This window comes from Mustela erminea, chromosome 16 (genome assembly GCF_009829155.1).
Source record: "Mustela erminea isolate mMusErm1 chromosome 16, mMusErm1.Pri, whole genome shotgun sequence".
NCBI lineage: Eukaryota > Metazoa > Chordata > Mammalia > Carnivora > Mustelidae > Mustela > Mustela erminea.
Window position 1 is genome coordinate 15878611 of NC_045629.1, and position 18017 is coordinate 15896627.

The window sequence follows — 18017 nt, forward strand, 5'->3', positions numbered from 1 at the left end:
AAATATATATATATATATAAAACAGATATGTATTATATAAACTTTTAAGTTAGCTTTATTGCAGACTAGGTATGCTCGGATAAGTATTAGAGAAAAGCTTCCGTTTGGCTTAGGGGTAAGAAGATCAGCATTTCCTTTCATGTAGAGAAGGTTTCTAAAGCCTACTTTCTGGTACCTTCTTAAATAATTTGGGATAATTGAGTCTTTCAAAAAATAGACCTAGTGCCCTTTGCCTGGAGCTAGCAAAAAGCCTTTTTTGGAGATGAAGTAGTTTGCCTTTTTTTTTTTTTTTTTTTTAATCCATATTATATAAGCTAAGGGTCTTTGGGAGAAGACAGGCTGCTGTGCACATAATTTTTTTTTTCCCCTTAAGATGGATGACTCACCCAAATTTGCCAAAAATATGATTAACATATGCATTTTCATAATATTGAGAATTCTATAAATTGTTGGGTAACCTTTTAGGTTCTTAGGTTCTTCAACTCTGGCCGTCTGCCACATGCATTGAGGGAAATATCACGAAGACAATGCATTAAAAAATTAGTTACTCGATACCAACTGGGATGCTTCTTGACCCAAGCAAGAAGTCAGCCACGTTATCCATGAAAGTCATTCCATTAGCATGTAAAGCAACACTGATTTTTATAAGAGATGAAGTTAAATGTGTCATGCTCCCGATAGAGGAAGCAGGGCTCTGTTGGATTAGCAAGGATAGTTCTCAGGAGATGAGGATGAAGTTCAGGGTAGCAGTCAGAAGGATGGTGGGAAGTGATAAGAGACTGGCCACTATTGAAACCAGACGGGAGTCCGGATAAGTTGAAGAAACCTACAAGAGACCCAGAGGGAGGTTTGCCACACAGAGGAGCCCAGGGCTGTCCAGGACAGGTGGTGCCTGGTATACCAACACCCTTCCTCAATTTGATAATCAAAATGTGCTGAACAAAAAGCTTCCTATTTAAACAAAATAATAATAATCCCTAAAAGTTCAGGAATCTTCTCTCTAGATTGCATCCTTTTTAAATATAGGAAAATATTGTTAAAAATGAATGCATAAATATTTCAATACTTTAAAAGCTCCTAGAACCTATTTAAATGATTACTTGTCAAATGGGTGTATCTTTTGTCTCTAGATCGTTCCTACAGGCTAAACCAAAGGATGCCTGTATTCCTTTTGATGAAAACAGCATCCAAGTGTTTTACTGGGTGATGACTGCAGTGCTGTAGAATCCACTAGTTTAACATCGTTCCCCGAACTAATGCAGCCCAGATTGGAGTTTCCGGAGTAAAGGTATCTTGTGTTTATGTATTTTACTATTTTGGCAGAAAATCGCTTTTGTTGTGATGGGAAACCCCACGTAAACTCGTGTCCTATGTCTCCTAAAATAAAAAATTGTTAGCATAAAATTAAAAAAGGTTAGCATTCGAAACATTTCCTGGGCTCCCAAGCAAAGCAACACCATGCAATCTGAAATCCTTCCAATAGAGGGCTCTATGGGTTTGATTTAGAGCAAGAAAGAAAGTAAGAGAAAACTACTTAGGTTTAGGTTGCTATAGTAAATTCTGTATTATCCTTAAAAATAGAACTGATAAAAATGGAGTCAGTTGAGTTGAACTGGAAGAATCATCCAAAGATTAAATGTAAGGTCTACTCTTACAAGGCAGAATTTCATAATTCTTCGAATCGATGTTCTTTTCAAAAGGCAAAATACGTTTTACCATCTCTAAATAAGAAAGTAGGCAAATTAGAGATATTCCATGCTTGAAATACTATTAATATTACCTCATTCGGTTACATTTTAAAAGAAAAAAGGAGTTATTGCATTCATTCTCTCTTTGGAGACATTTTATCTTTGCTGTTGTCAAATAATTTAGTGTTGGTGTAAGGAGATGTATTATGTACGTAAAATGCATTGTAAATATTTAATACACAAAATATGTGTTTGTATGCGCACAAAATGCAAAATGTTACTAAAATGTTTTATAAAAACAAGTGATACTGTTTGGAAAGGTGAAGAACAAAGGCATAAAACAAAGCTCTCGGGAAATATATTTCTTTACTTAGGCATACTATGCAGTCTACTTTTACATGTTAGGCCTAGCTTTTTATTCTATTTCCAGGCTGGAGAAGCTTACAAGATATGCGTTAAAGTAAAGCAAAGAATAAACTAAAACAAATTACTTTTGGACTGCAGATCTTTGTCTTCTGATTTTACAGAATTTTTATTTTTGTCTGATCTCCTTCAGTGTTCTTCAGAACTCATAGGTTTATTATGTTCTATGAGCAGACAGTTTTTAAAAATTTTAACTCATCCTATTACGTGTCTTTGATAATGTTTATTTCATTCGGTGTAGGGGTGCTTTGATGGTGAACTAATATTCAATTTAAGTAAATAATTTTGAAGTTTGGATACACTTAAAAAAATATATTTACCTCAAATTCCCAAATTGCTGTTTTAAAATATTCTCTAAATGTCATTTAGAAACACTAGAATCTTAAGAAATGCCTATATTTACTACCAAAATATTTTTTTCTAAGAGTTGAATATACATGCAGATTATAATTTAATATTCTGGGTAAACCATTAGTATATTAACTATGTATAATGAATTATTTTATATATATGTTCTTAGATAATACTCTATTAATACATTCTTTGTGTATCAGCTACATTTCTTCAAAAGGCATATAGTTATTTTTACTATAATGGCTTTGACCTGCTAAGATTTTGTTATGTATGATACTTTGATCAGATAACATTAATTAAAAAAAAACCTTATTTATTTTGAATAACAGTCTGTTATCAAGCAAATAAAATTTGGTTTGATTGTCTATAAAAACATTTCTTATGTTTTTTATTTATAAAACATTTCATTAAAACAGAATAAATACAATTGCAACCTAATTGTTCATATAGAAGAGTTTGGTTAGCAATTATATTTCCACTTTTTTCCCCCTATGAATTGGGGAAGAGAGACTTCTAATAAAATCCAAAGAAGACTCAACCCCAATTACTTATTGTTATTTCAAGCATTTTAAAAGTAATGATTATTTTTGATACTGTTTTCACTATGGATAAATATGTTTTCTAATTTTTGCTTTGTTTTGTTTAAAATGAGACTGTCAGGAGCATAAGTGACGACTTTCAAGAGATTTCCTAATAAAGATTCAGTAGCAGCAAACAAGTTTGGCTTCATAGGGGTGCTATTTTAATATTGTAAGATTTTACCTGTATTTTCAGATTTCTTTCTAACATATAAATTCTTCCAGAATATTTTCCTGTTCACATGTAAGGAGAATTATTTGTTTTGGTTTATTTTTACTTGTCAAGAATCAACTTAACATAGTAGGCACTCTGCCCTGAAAGTGGAGAGGACAGAGTGAGCATGGAGTGAGCACATCTAGAATTTTTGCTAAAATAATTGTCCTTTTTTGTCATGGGGTCTAGGTATTTACATCACTTTTCCAGATGGTGCATAACTTTCACTACAATTTCAGTCTCTTTATTTAAAAGATGATCATCTCAAAATACTTTTGAAATGCTGAGGAAGGGTAAGGTGGCCACATTTTAAGTTCAGTTTCAACTAAAGGTAACAACCACCTATATTTAAGCATACTTTATATAATGTCAGTAACATGTACATACAGGTAAAACTAAATAAGGAAGTAGTAAAGCCGTGTACCCTATTGTGTTTACAGCAAGGCATAAATCTGCATTATCTGCATCTGCGAGTATGGCTTTGTATGGTTACATGAAAAAAAAAATAACAAAAAACAATAATATTTTCTAAAACCTGAACGCACAACTAATGGTTTGCTTTGCGCACCTGCCGGTTTGGGTTGCTATGAAAGCCACCCTGGAAATTCTCCTTTCTTTGTGCAATATTTTATGCTTTTCTTTTCTTCAGGGCAGATTGGTTCTGCCTGCACTTTATTCCTGAACCCACGTTCATTCAGAATGGATTGGCAGACTTAAATGGTCTATCTAGTGCGGCTGCTGCTGACTAATAATCGCCCTCCCCCAACCCGGCTCCCACCCCATCATCCTCGGATGATTCTCTCTCCCTTCCCCTCATTTTCCCTCTCTCCCCCTCTCTCTCCCCCATCGCCCGCTCTCTCTCCCTCTCTCTCTCGCCCCCTCTCTCTCTTCCTCTTTCTCTCTCTCTCTCTCTCACGCGCACACACACACACACACACACACTCACAGGCACCAGTGGCCCTATTGTCAACAAAGAATGCATAATGGTGAAGTACTCAGCGGTAATTTTGGTGATGTTTTGCCTTGCCTGTTTTGAAAGTAATTCTGAAGAGTATAAATAAATGTGCCCCAAACTCTCCCCCTTTCTCATGTCGAAATCTGGAACTAAGCACTCATCCAAAGGGGCAGCCTCAGAACCACATTGGCCCGAATGCTTTCAGGGAACAAATGGGTGGCTCGATGGTTTCCTCCGTTTTCAATGATATTAGCGCCATATAGATTTAATAACAGGGTGATTGAAAACATTTCGATGATGGGGCAGTTTCTCTGATCTGCAGAGGAGAGCATCTGATTTGTTCGTGTACCAATTAATTATTGAAGCAACAGAAAGTACGGGCTACTATGTATGCCTCCTTCTTGCAAAGAGGCAGTAGCGTGTGTGTGTGCGCGCACGCGGGAGCACGCGCGCCTTCTTGGGCTCATGTTTATACATATGTATATATTACTTAGAAGAGAAACTTGGCCAGAAATTTCTGCATTTTTGACCTTGAAAATTATTGGGAGATTTTTCTCTCTGTGCGTCTGATAGGGTAGTATTTTGATATAACAGGACACAGTCTTTTTTTTTTTTCTTTTTAATTTGTTCTTCCTCCACACCACATAAATGGGCCACAGCCAAACATCACCTTTAATTTTAATTTCTATTTCTAGCTTGTATTTTATTAGCACCTTTTCTGTTTTACAGTCTACTCACTGATATGGCACCAGATCTGTTGTGAGCAAACAATACGGTTTTGTTTCATGTTCCAATAAATATTATTCTACTGTGTAGTGCATTCCTTGTATTTTGTACTTGTTTAGTTTGGGTAGGCCGGGGGCGGGGGTTTGAATATTTCATAATTCTCAGACTTGAGTTCCTTTTTTTTTTTTTTTCAAAGTCTAGGACTCCCTAAAGTTTTAAGGTAAAAGGAGAACATATTCTTGGGTTATTGTAAAATTTGTTGCTTTGTATTGTGACAATAGTGTTCATATGCCTGACATCCTCATAATAATATTAAGCTCTATTTTTTAGTGTGATGTACTTTATACATTTGTATAAATGTCACAGCCTGTAATCACTTCCTTTGTCATCGACGATTAATCTAAAAAAATCGAATAATTCACTGCCCCTTGCCATTTACATATCGTCTGCTGCCATCTGCTCTTCTCAGCAGCAGTAAATGATGGGTAATTAACTCAGTGCCTTTGTCTTTCCCTTGCTGAATGTCTGACACATATAGATTTTCCTCTGTGTGCGTATGCATGCGCGTGTATGTGCGAGTTAGGGGAAGAGGGAGGGAATGAAAGAAGAAAAAGCAAAAAAAAAAAAAAAAAAAAAAGAATGAATGATAGTGCAAATATGGACGTCAGCACAAGATCATTTCAAGAGAAAAAACCAAACAAAGATATTGGGTCAAAGAAGGGGCCATATCTCATGACCTTAAGCCTTCTCAGGCTGAAAGGAAGAACTGCTGGAACAATGGCTGCCTTGCACAAACAAGAAGCATTTTTCTAAAACCTCAGTGGTCAAGGTCAATACGCAAAATCAAGTAAAGGCTTCATAAGCCATTCCCACCTCACAGAGTGCAAAGAGATCATGTAAATGAGACTAAGTGTAGGGTACCCACAACCCACATAAATGTTCTAATTGACTTCTGAACCAGGAACCAGAATCTGTGTTTTGAGAAAAAAGTTATAGAAAGAAAATCTGTTCATCTTGACTCACATACACACACACACACACACACACACACACACACACACATATATATACACACACACACATATATGTATATATATATACATATATATTTTTTAAAACTGAAAGTAAAATTTACAAGGGCTTATAAGACTGGCTGGGGGGTGGGTATACAGATATGCTTATTTTAAAGGGAAACAATATCGCTATCTTGGATTTACCCAAACTTCCTCTTAAATTATTCAGTTCCTTCTGGTACAGCCCAAGAACACTTTAAAAAGGAAGCCCATGCTACTCTGAAGACTTTATATATAATATTATTCTAATAATTCTTGTTGGGAACATAATATCTTTTTTTTAAAAGATTTTTAAAATTTATTTGACAGAGGGAAAGAGATCACAAGTAGGCAGAGAGGCAGGCAGAGAGAGGGGGAAACAGGCTCCCCACTGAGCAGAGAGCCCAATGTGGGGCTCCATCCCAGGACCCTGAGATCATGACCTGAGCTGAAGGCAGAGGCTTAACCCACTGAGCCACTCAGGAGTTCCAGAAACATAATCTCTTATACTATGTGAAAATTATTGGAAAGGGGGCCAATTTTGATAATAAGACAAAATAAATTAAACAAAAATAATTACAAGATAAAATTTAAGGAAGGTCAGACTCTTTTTTGCTCAACATAGTTTTCATATTAAGTAAAGTCAGCCTATAGGCTGAGTACCTGTAAGTTTGCCAGCATCATTTTCACATAGAGTTAGTAAAGCTTGCTCAATTAGAGATGATATATTTTTTGCTATTTGTAACTTAAAGGAAGATAAATACAGTTCTTCTTTTCAAGGAGTTTGTCATTTATATGTTTGTGTGTGTGTGTTTGTGTGTGTATGTGCACACATATATACTTGGATTATTCAAATCAATCAAAAGAATAGGTTGTAAAAGCTAATAAAATCCCAGTAGTATATTCTTCAAGATTTTTGTCACTATGTGTTTCTCAGAGTTTGAGTAATCTTTAACCTTCTCACTGAAAGGGTGTGATCAATACAGAGTCTAAAGAAATTCTTGGGGCCCATTTCAGTCTGTGTGAGACTTTCAGTGTGATATTTCCATCATGCTATCCTAGCTCTGTGCCTCTATTTTTCTGTCTGTACAATGGCTTTGGAAACTTTCTCCTTTTTTCCTGAAATAATAATTTAATGAAAAACAATTCTGTCATACATTTAGGCAAACTGTGCTCTTAATGAGACTGTAATGCATATGGTAGTGTTTATTTCTAATATCGCAATAAGACTATTTTATTTCCGTGAGTTGTGAATGTTTAAAAGCATCTATCTTTTGGCCTAATTTTGGTATTTGTGACTAATCTTTGCTTCGGTATCTATTAGCACTGGACTGTTAAAGGTTAAGTGACTTGTTCGTAACCATAAAACAGTTGGACATCACTGGAATACCATTGAATCATCTAAATACATTTTCTATATTAGTTTCAAATGACTTGCAGAGACAACTTAATATATACATTATGTGATAGAATGGCTAAAAAATACATAATTACTCAGTCACTTAAATGCAAGAAAGGAACATTATAAATATATAAAAATGGACTCCGTATCTCAGAGCTATTGTGTTAACTGTGTGAAGTACATGCACTTTATGAAACTACTTAAATTTCATAAAATTTTTATGACTTACAGGTAAATTTGTCAGCATCTAATTGAGTAAGAGATTCTTGAAAGCTTTCACTGCAATTGTTAATTCAGCATCATTGTTCTCTCAGGCTGTTACGTGACCCAACAGGCTGGGAGAACAATATTGCTGAATATAATTGGCATATGTCAGCAAAATATAATTAGTAACAAGCCTCCTTTTGAAATGCTCTTTTTGTTGGTTTAAAAAAAGTCGAATACTTCCACTTGGATTAAATTATAGCTTGGGTTTCTCTCTTATTTGATTTTGGTAGGCCTTTAAAAAGAGGTGAATTAATTTAAATTTTGGTATGAAAAGTATGTATTGATTTCCTGTGCTATGCAAACACTGTTAGACTTATCTTTCCTTCAGTGGGTTTTTAGTTTAATTCTGGGTGAGAGCTTTGAATAGGAAATATGGGACAGCATATTATCAAGGGTTATTGTGAATCCCCTCTCCCCCATTCTCTATTGACTCCTTTCCCACCCCCTGGAGATGACAGGTTATTTCTCTGGGATTATGGCTGGGTAGTTACTAACGCTGAAGGCACAGAACTAAAAAAATTGTGAATTGGTTTTTTTGTGGGGTTTTTTTTCGCACTTTTAATTTATTTTGTTTTGTTTTGTTTTGTTTTCTGAATTGTTTATCTCAGCACCTCTTTATTGTTTAACTTTAGGGGTATTACCACTAATATGGGTAATGGAGGAAAATCTGTTATAATAATTGTCGTCTACCTCACGGTATGAAAAGAAGATGGGTATTGTTCACCACGGGTGATTTTTGGAAGGAAAAAATAATAATGTCATATAACTTTTTTGATGGGAACAAAAATATTTCCCAAATTGTTCTTTTTGGATCAGGAAAAGAGGCTTGCAAAATATCTTTAGTACCCAGGATGGGAATGAAGCATCATTTTAAAGAGAGGCTGCTTTAGTGTAATATCTAGAAATGTAATCATTTCACCTCAGAATATTGTGACCATAATTGTAGCCAAGTCTGCGGCAATCGTCCTACCTGACTCGGCCCAGAGCTTCTTCAGGATGGCCCAGGAGAAGTAAGGGAGATGAGGACACAAATGCTTAGCCATTCATACTGAGCAAAACCTGCGCAGTTGACCCAGGGAATACTACGAACATGGCGGAGATAGCTGGCAATCACATCCTCATTGCCAAGGTCCTTCTCCCCATCATTAGCCTAATCTGGCACCACACTTTGTAGTCTTCCTCTCTGCTCTTGGACTGAAGTTTCCTGGGCACCTTCCCTGCCTCCCAGGCAGTCTGCTCCTAACCTTCTGGCCTTACCCCTGAGTCCTGTGTTTCTGGGAGCTAGTTTTCCATTCTTCAGTCCTCCAAATAAACCATGATTATTTGGCATTTGTGTTCTATATCTTTACAGTGCAAGAATCATCTTAAACATAGAAGAACTCTGCATATGGGACACTTTGGTGGCTCAACCAGTTAAGCATCTGCCTTTGGCTCAGGTCATAGTCCCAGGGTCTGGGATCAAGTACAACATCCAGCTCCCTGCTTGGTGGGGAAGTCTTCTTCTCCCTCTGTGTGATGCTGTCCTGCTTGTGTGCTCTCTCTCTAACAAATAAATAAAATCTTAGAAAAAGAAAAAGAGCTCTGCATATTAAATGGATTTGGGGACAGAAGGAGCAAGGAAGGAAATACATCTATCTTTCTACACAAACATAATCCACTCAAGTCTTATCAACAACCATATTTGAGTCAGACTTTTGGTCAAAAGGACATATACAATGGAATACAACCTATCAGGCAGAATTAGTTAATTTTACTTAAGGGTCTGGAAAGCTCTGAGAATAATCATAATTATAGATTTAGCAGGGTGATTATTTTGTAATATATACAAGTATTGTATCATTATGTTGTACACCTGAAACTAATGTGATGTTATATGTCAGTTCCTCCTCAACAACAACAAAAATATCACAATTATTCAGAGGAGACTTAGAGGTAAAGGCCAATAACAAACTCAGCTTTTTCAGAGGTACTTATCCATAAGAAATAATATAGACAGAGGCCAAATAAGCTCATTGCAAATAAGCAGGCTTTCACAGAGGGATGTAATATATCAGCAAGCTCTAGGTAGATCAAGTGCTAATGAAATCTAGGACATGGGAAAATTTGATAAGTGCCAACCAAACTTCTCAAACAGATGAATCAAAAGGATGACTGACTATTTGGCATTACTAAAGAATGATGCACTTTATTAAAGAGCTTTCAGCAGTTTCAACAGAAAAATTAGTGCCCCCTGCTTATGAACATATGATATGAGTTCTTCAAAATAACAGTTTATATGTTATCTTTGAAAGAGGCAGATTGATAGAGCGGGAAGAGAGAAGGACTTAGTTTCCTCATCTATAGAATGAGTCAGTGATTTGCAAAAAACATTCTGGCAATGTAGGGATGTCATAAAGAGACTGAGTGGCATGGCTCCTTGATATTTACTCCCCTGCTTTAACTGGAATAAATTTGTGTGTTCCGATTTGTGACTTACATGTGACACATTTTTTATTTCATCTTAAAAAAATTTTTTTGTGTGTTATTTATTCTTTAAAACAAAGGCACAACAGCTGAAACACCAAACAAACAAGCAAAGAACCCCTTGTTCTGATGAACTTCAGAAGTATAGTATGACTGATAAGGAAGATAAGCTTCAGAACAGGTAAACTTGGTTCGAATCCTAACTCTGGCTCTGAGAGAGTAAGGCGAGATAAGAAGCGTACATGCAGAGTAATATTTTAGAAAGATGGTCTTTTTGGGTTATGAAGGATGGGTTTAAAGGAATAAAGTCTGGAAGCAAGGAAAACTTAAGGAGACTTTTGAAATGATCTGGATATGAAATACGGAACCCAATTCAGGCAATGAGAGTAGAAATTGAATTGGAAGTATATATTTAAAAAAAAAAAATTGCAGAGTCAAAATCTATAGGAAAAGTATTGTTGAGGTTTGTGGTATGAAGAAGTAGTCAAGAATGACTGCCCATTTTCTGACAACATTGACTGAAGAGAAAATCCAGGGAAAGGAGCCCTTCCGGGGAAAGGTCTGATGACTTCCCACTGCACATATAGGATCTGAAAGCCAACTGGACATATTTACAGGGGTTCTGCATTATAGAAACAAGATCTGGGTAATATAAGGAAAAACAAACATTTTCTTATGTCTGAAAACATAGAAGTCATTAGAAACCATAGCAAAAAATTAAGACCTTTTTAAGGGGGAAGGGTCTGTGAGGTAATTAAGCCTGAATGCCCTCAAGGCATTCATTGTATGTAATGAATTAATTTTTTTCCTCTGCATCTAGAATGGTATTAGTTATATAAAACCTGTATTAGTCAGGTTCTTCAGAGAAACAGAACCAATAGGATATATCTACAGGAAGATATCTATTATAAGGAATTGGCTCACATCATTATGGAGTCAAAGAAGTCCCTGATCGATCATCTGCCAGCGGACACCCAAGAAAGCTGGTGATGTAACTTAAACTGAGTCCCAGGACCTGAGAACTAGAAGTGTTCTCAGGAGAAGACTGATGTCCCAACGCAAGCAATCAGACAGGAAGGGATGAATTTTCTTTGCCCTGTTGTTCCCTTCCATCCCTCAACGGGTTGGATGACACCCACCCACACTGGGAAGAGAAAACTGCTTCACTGCATCCACCAATTCAAATGCTAATTTCATTCAAAAGCTTCCTCACAGATAACACTCAGAAATGACGTTTAGCCAAATGTCTGAGCACCCCATAATCCAGTCGAGTTGACGTATAAAATTAACCATCACGCCAACTTTCAGTGAACTGAAAAAAGAGTCAACTCATTTTGTGTGTGGGTTTTGTGATTCATATAAAAAACCCTAGTTAAGAAGGGTGTGGAAGGAAAACCAGATTCAGAGCCCCGGTGAGCATCAGTGATACTCTTGAAGAGCTCCCAGTGCTGCGTGTGATATGGACCTGCTAACCAATAAGGTTAATAACACGATAGGTAAGTGTAACAGGGCTGCTGAGCAAGTCAAATCTCGGTCTCTGCTCCCGTGTCACTATTTCTCTCTGTCTCTGTCTCTCATCTTCCCCATGTCTTGGCTTCTTTATCCAGCTGGCACTCTTTATAACATAGTTCTGGGCAGCTCCAGGGTATTCTCATCCTCAATTTAGCAATCGCATTGGAAAATGCACATCCCTCCCACCAGTTCTAATAAAATTTCCCGAAATAATTCACACTGGCCTGGTTTAGATCTTGTGCCCCTTTCTGAAACAGTGTCTGAAGCTATGGGGAGACAACACACCGACCAGCTGGACCAGGGTCACAAACCACTACAGGAACATGAGTTCAGCAGAACCACATGGACTGGGAGCAGGAGGACCAGGGTGTTCACCCAAGATATTGACCTCATAAGAAAGAAGCAGTGATACAAAGATGAGCACTTGAATAGCACAAGGAATCAGTAACCAGTGTTTCCTTAGAAGTCAAAGGAACCTTCATGGTGAGCTGGACAACAGAGGTTGAGCAGGATTTCACTAAGCTCATACAACAGTATTTAGAATTGTGAACACTCTTGGTGAGGGTGGTGCAAGTGAACTATCAACGTATCATCCTGTGCTAAATATGGAAAAGAGAGAAGGCCAAACTTCAAATTGTAGTCATATGTATAAACATAATAATAAAATAATGATCCACATTGATAATTAATCATCATACCTGTAACTACAAAAGTGTGATACCACATGTCCTTTTGAATCCTTCACCTCTGGGTTGTGAAACGTTGACAGTGTGAACTAAAAATGAGATGACTTTATGATTTTGGAAGAGGGTGAGTATGGAGAAATGCACTGATTTTGGAAGAGCAAACCTAGGTAAGCTTTCACGGTTGGGAAACAGAGAAGGCAGTATCACCGTCTAGACAGATTTGTTCTTCTAGACAGATACGTTGTTCTCTTCTCATAAGCTGAGAAGGGTAGAGGGTAGAGGGATTAATAGTTTGCTGTAAATTTATAAGAGACTAAGTTTGTGCACAGGAAAGAAAAATGAGAAGGTGGGCAGAAGGGCCTACCAAAACAAAACTTTTTCAAAAAGCAGAGGGCATCCCGATGAACAAAATGGAAATTTTTACCTCAGAAAAAAATGGAATTATTAGGATGTGCTTAAAAGTATATACAAATAGTTGCAAAAACAAAGTGGACCGTTTACATCTCTATTTTGAGTATGATATAAAGTTTTGAGGGAAAAAAAAAGTAAGAGAGAATGCTCCTACTTAATTCATTACAAAAAACTTCAACTTGAAAAAAGAAATCAGATTTCATACTTTTTTTTAAAAGATTTTACTTATTTATTTGACAAAGAGAGAGAGATCACAAGTAGGTCGAGAGGCAGGCAGAGAGAGAGAAAGGGAAGCAGGTTCCCTGCTGAGCAGAGAGCCCAATGTGGGGCTTGATCCCAGGACCCTGAGATCAAGACCCGAGCCGAAGGCAGAGGCTTCAACCCACTGAGTCACCCAGGCGCCCCAGAATTATTTCATACTTAATAGGTCAAATGGTTTAGAGCAAAGGATACTGAGGAGATACTGCTGGATTTCAAAGTGAATTGTTGAAGTAATAGGGCGAGAACTGTGAACATGTTAATTTTGTATAACAATGGTTAATGATTTTATAGGGAACTTTAGAGAGTTGTAAAAACAATAAGCAAAGGTTTGTGCATTTAAGCTGTTTAAAATAAAGGTAATTTCATGGGGAGGAGTTGTCTTTGTACCACTGAGTCATGTGCTCACTGAGACAGTGGAGTTAGACAGTTTTTACATATATTAATTGAATCTGAAATCGCAAATTTGAAAATCATTCTTCATACCCTATAAATACCATAAAAAATTTGTGCCACAAAATGTACTCATCCATTTACTTATTAATCATCTGTTCAACAAATATTTCTAGTAACCTCTTTGTGCCAGGCACTTTTCAGAGTGCTAGGGAAAGAACAATCAACAAAATACAGCCCCTGATTTGAGGAACTCAGTCTGTTGAGAGTGGGAACATGTAAATACATAATTAAATCCTTCATTCATGCCCAAGGAGTTCAATTAACTTTGTTTCAAATGACAAACATTAGGATAATTTGGTCCCAACAAAATGTTACGTTTTATTTTAGAGGTCCTAAATTTCCCACCATTTAACTATTTTTGAAACGTTTTGTGATCTTTCTACAGTTAATCCTTTGCTTCTCTCTCTCTCTCTTTCTCTCTCTCTCTCTTTTCAAGGCTATTCAAGGCTACACTCTTCTAGAAAGGCATGGGCAGGCAATATGAAATTGGGTAGGAAGACAGTGAACCATCCATTTCCAAGTTTTGTTGAAACTCTGGGTACCCTACTTTTAAGTAGATACTAGGGCTACTTCACGCATGGTGAACAAGGTCAAGTTTCTCTGGACAAGTCCTAGAGAAGAGTGCTGAACAAACCTTAGGAATGGATTGCTCCCTCTCCTCCAGCCCAGTATTATGTCAATGCTGCCTTTCCAGAAGAGCATGGCCCTCAGTCTGTCTGACACAAGTAAAACAAGACAGTAGCTGCAGAAAAGGAAAAATAAAGAAAGAGAGAAAAAGGAGACAGGAACAAAAGATTAACTGTAGAAAAATATCCAGAATGTTTCAAAGTAGTTAAAAGGCAGTAGGCTTAGTGTGTGCGCACTATAGACCCAGAGGTAGAAATCACAAGAAGATGAAATTGTTAGGGCAAAAACTGAAGACTAACCACCAAAAAAAAAAAAAAAGAGGAAGAAGAAAATCGTTTTTCATTTTTTGAGGGCAGAATGAAGACAAAGATTCCAATTGTAGGCAGCATTAATCGAAATACAATATTCAGGTCATGGGAAATAAAGTCATTTTCATTTCTGAACACCATTTTTTAACTGGGACATTGACAAATTCCACAGAATAGAAGGCTAAGAATAAGGAAAAACTAAATTTCCTTCCAATTCTAACTGTTGGAATCTAAGTTAATTTAGGATTTATCATATATGTTAAATATAGTCCCTAAGTAAAGGAGAAGAAAGCAAAGACCTCTTCCCCCTACCCCACTATATCTCTTTGTGTGAAGGATGGATTCAATAACACCTTATTAAAAGAACTATCAAGGTCTGTCTATATGAGTTTGTACCTAAATGCTATCCTGTAGGAATCATTTCCATGTGAAGATTAAAGCCAACAGACACTGGAAGTTTGAAGATCTAGAATTGGAACAGAACAGGAAGGAGTTTGGAGGACTGTGAAGACAATCGTCTTTTTTTAAAATGCACATTTCTTCCAGCGAAAGTAAGTATTTTGTTTTAAACAGTGTGCATGATTTTTGGGTAGGCCATTATACTTTTAGAATTGCAATACAAGGAAATCATTAAAGATTTACAGAGTTTTCAGCAAGTGCTCATCTCAGTGTTACTGATAACAATGAAAAAAAATAGAAAACATGCCAAATGTTGGAGAATGGGTTAAACAAATCATTCACACAATGTAATGTGTAATGAACAGTTGAGATGGGAAGCTATTCACACTATGTTGTTAAGTGAAATAAATCAGATTAAAATTTGTGTGCATTTTATTTTTTGCATTATTTCATCCAAAAATATGGAAGGAAAGGATTGAAAGAATAATATGGTAATTGCGGCTCACTCTGGATGTGGAAATTATAGGTCTTTTATTTTAATTTTCTCCTTTTTTGTTTATTTTCTAATTTTTTTTCCATGAAATTGTGTTGTTTTTGTCATAATAAAAATGTGTTTTAAATTTAAAATTATATATATTTTGGGTGCCTGGGTAGCTCAGTCAGTTAAGCGTCTGCCTTTGGCTCAGGTCATGATTCTGTGGTCCTAAGATCAAGTGCCACATCGAGCTACCTGCCCAATGGGGGGTCTTCTCCTCCCTCTGCCTCTGCTGCACTCTTTCTCTCTCTCTGTCAAATAAATAAATAGAATATATATATATATAATATATATTTATATATATATAACATATATATATGGTATTTAAGATAGAAAAGATATATTTCTATTGTGAGGTTTTATATATATAAATATATAAATTTAAAATTATATGCATTTTGTATTTAAGATGGAAAAGATATATATTTCTATTGGGGGCTTTATAAATATATATAAGGTATATAAATATAACATATATATAATATTTATATATATATATAAGGATATGTGTGTGTGGGGGATAAAAATCATATAAAGATATATACATGCAAAAAAGACAGAGTCTCTATTTCCTTCATACCCCAACATACAATCTAAGACCAGGTGTGGTCAGTCCTACATTCCAATCAAATCCTCTGCCCTGAATGTTTTCCAACGTCTCCATGGCTGGATTCTTCTCATCTTTCAAGACTTGGCTCCAATGTCACATTCATAAAAAGAAACTCTCTAACCACCCTCCTTCAAGTGTCTTTGCCCAGTGCCTCCCTCTCTTGGTTCTGTTTATTTCCTTCAGAGCACTGATCACAGTCCCTTGTTTTCTTGCTTATTCGTGTGTGCACGTGGTAAATGCCTGACTGCTTCCCTAGAATGTAAGCTCCACGAAGGCAGAAAACTTGTCCATGATTGTTGTACCTTTAAAACCTAGCAGAGGGCCTGACCTTTAGTGAATGTAGAGTGAATTACTCATGAACATTTCAGCAAGAATGACAGACATGAAGCCCTCGATCAAAAAAACTAAAGGACCAGTATTCAGTGTTAAGTGAAGAAGACTTAACTTCAAGATCTTACTAATTTAAATGCATTATCTAAACATAAATGTTTATATAACTACATATACATACTTATAAATTGATAAATGTATACACATGCATATGCATTTATAATTTATACATATTTATACATATATACATTATACATATTAAATAAAAATTTCAAACCTATTCAAAGTAGAGAGAAGACTGTAATAAATCTCTTCCATGGGTCAATCAACTACCTTTAACAGTTATGAACTCATGATTAATCTTGTTTCATAAACAGAACCTCTCACTTTTCTCTCTGTCTGGATCATTTTAAAGCAAATTCCAGACATTATTTTTTTCTATAATTTCAATGAGTACTCTAAAAAAATTTAAAAAACATAATACCATTATTGCACTAAAAATGAACAATAATTCCTTCGGGGAGCCTGGGTGGCTCAGTGGGTTAGCTTCCCTCTGGCTTTGGCTCAGGTCATGTTCTCAGGGTTCTGGGATCGTGCCCCACATTGGGCTCTCTGCTCAGCTGGGAGCCTGCTTCCCCCTCTCTCTCTGCCTGCCTCCTTCCTACTCGTGATCTCTCTCTCTCTGTGTATCAAATAAAAAAATAAATAAAATCCTTAAACAATAATAATAATTCCTTCACATTTTAAATATCTGTTTTCAAAAATGTATATAAAATTTTTTTTTCATCGAAAACACTTGTTCTTGAACACTCTCCCACATCCCAGTTTTTTAAAAAATTAACCTTTAATTCTTAAGTTCCATGTAGTCAGAAATAGAGACTACTTTTTTCCCCCTCTCCTTGGATAATTTTTTAGCTTTCAAAAGTAAACTTTTTTTCAAGTTGCCTCAGAGATAAAATAGCCAGTTTTTTCTTATGCATTATCATTTGGGGGTGGTGGGGGGGGGTTCTCATGAATCTTGTTATCCTTCTCCATCTTCTCATTTTGTTAATCTGCCATCAGATGATAAATTGCCTTCAAAGAGTAAATGATCCTGAAACTCTGTTCTAATGAGTAGTCTGAATTTATAGATAGTCAATAAATATTTGTTGATTTTGTTTTATTCTGATATCTGGCGATTGTGGATAGCATGGTTTCAATAGCCATTTATGAGTTGCTCTATAAGAGTAATTTTGATTTAGTTGTCGAAGAGTAATCTTGCCTTTCTTTTCCAACAAGCTGCTTGAATGTTATAATTTTTTTTTCTCTTTATAACCTTAGGCTGGTCCAATTTCTTTTTATTTATTTATTTATTTATTTATTTATTTTTTTTTTTAAAGATTTTATTTATTTATTTGACAGAGAGAGATCACAAGTAGGCAGAGAGGCAGGCAGAGAGAGGAGGAAGCAGGCTCCCTGCTGAGCAGAGAGCCCGATGCGGGACTCGATCCCAGGACCCTGAGATCATGACCTGAGCCGAAGGCAGTGGCTTAACCCACTGAGCCACCCAGGCGCCCCTGGTCCAATTTCTTAAAGCAGTTCTAGATAATGTTAAGCAATTGATTGTACTATGAGTTGTTAATAGGGACAAGAAACACTTATTCTTCTCAGGGTTGTGATATCCTGGCGGAAAGGCACAATATGGCGGCAAAAGAGTCAGTTCTAGTGAGTTGCTGTAGATAACGGCCTCTTTGTGCCAGGTTTCCCATTGTCAGTAAGTTGCT

At 36.2% G+C, this 18017-nt stretch overlaps 1 long non-coding RNA gene across 3 annotated transcripts in view; it reads left to right on the forward strand.

Moving 5' to 3' along the window:
- The first annotated feature begins 1144 nt into the window (after positions 1-1144).
- Positions 1145-18017, forward strand: part of LOC116575526 — a 41973-nt gene continuing 25100 nt past the window's right edge. For 2 of the 3 annotated variants that reach the window (XR_004279810.1, XR_004279811.1), the window contains exon 1: positions 1145-1288. This is a non-coding gene — a long non-coding RNA (uncharacterized LOC116575526). Of the gene's footprint in view, positions 1289-11517; positions 11619-18017 lie in introns of those variants that run through there. The other variant, XR_004279809.1, reaches the window with a different exon arrangement.